Consider the following 987-nt stretch of genomic DNA (forward strand, 5'->3'; position numbering starts at 1 on the left):
GGGGGGGGGGGGGCAGGTCCCCTGCTGGTCCCCCTGTCTCCGCCACTGGTTCCGCGTTCTCGATGTGTCGCTGCATCCTGGGCTTCCCCAGACTGGCATGCCTGGCTGTATTCGTCTCTGGACTCCAACCCATCTCCAGGAAGGAGTATGAATATGTGATGTGAATTGTGGTGCTTCTTGGATCTTTGGCTGAAGCTAGCTAGTGTAAAAGTCAGCTGATGAGCCCACTTGTATGATCTTGTTATTTTTTCTTTCTTTCATTATGCCCTGCGCCCACTTGTTCCTGCTAGCTGTTTCGCGTAGTAGTACACTAGTAGTATTGGTTATAAACTCACTGTAATTAAGCTTCCACAGCGTTATTAACACATAATACAACAACACAGATCATCAATCTTCTATACTATTGGCAGGCACTCTCTATGTAGGATCTTGTGTTGAGATGTATAGCTGAATTGTTTCATTTCGCTGAGAATTACATTTCCAAGCATTTCCGTTCAGAGCTGTGCTATCTATGTGCAAGCTTCACTGTTTCGACACCATTTAGTACCATATGGTTCTCAATTTAACATTTGATTTTACTAATAGGTTATTCTACATAGCAGTTGGGTTGAGGAGATGATGATTCCATGTGATGATTCTGATACATTTCATGTTTCAAAATCGAGCTTTTTAAAACTAATTCTCAACCTTCCAGATCTTCAACTGCTTGTGCAACCTATGAACAGTTTATTGTTGTGATTCTTTGCTTCAAGTTATTATTTTGGTAAAACATGCAGCAACACCTGAGGTTGGTTTGGGACGCGGGTGCACAAGAGGGTGATCGACCTCCTCAGCTCGCCAGACATCGTCAAGCAGATCACATGGAGCCAGGCGTCGAGGTCGAATTGAGCACTACCAACCATTCGTTATGCTTCCCCATCGTCTTTGATCTTTTTGCAGGACATTTTTGAAACTTTGTATTATGAGAAGTGGGTTTTGTATGACTAG

General features: G+C 43.5%; 1 non-coding gene across 1 annotated transcript; it reads left to right on the forward strand.

Moving 5' to 3' along the window:
- Nucleotides 1–609: 609 nt before the first annotated feature.
- On the forward strand, nucleotides 610–685 carry LOC119290250. Its single transcript, XR_005141828.1, has one exon. It is a non-coding gene; the product is annotated as a small nucleolar RNA SNORD36 (small nucleolar RNA).
- Nucleotides 686–987: the final 302 nt, after the last annotated feature.

This window comes from Triticum dicoccoides, chromosome 4A (genome assembly GCF_002162155.2).
Source record: "Triticum dicoccoides isolate Atlit2015 ecotype Zavitan chromosome 4A, WEW_v2.0, whole genome shotgun sequence".
NCBI classification, from domain to species: domain Eukaryota; kingdom Viridiplantae; phylum Streptophyta; class Magnoliopsida; order Poales; family Poaceae; genus Triticum; species Triticum dicoccoides.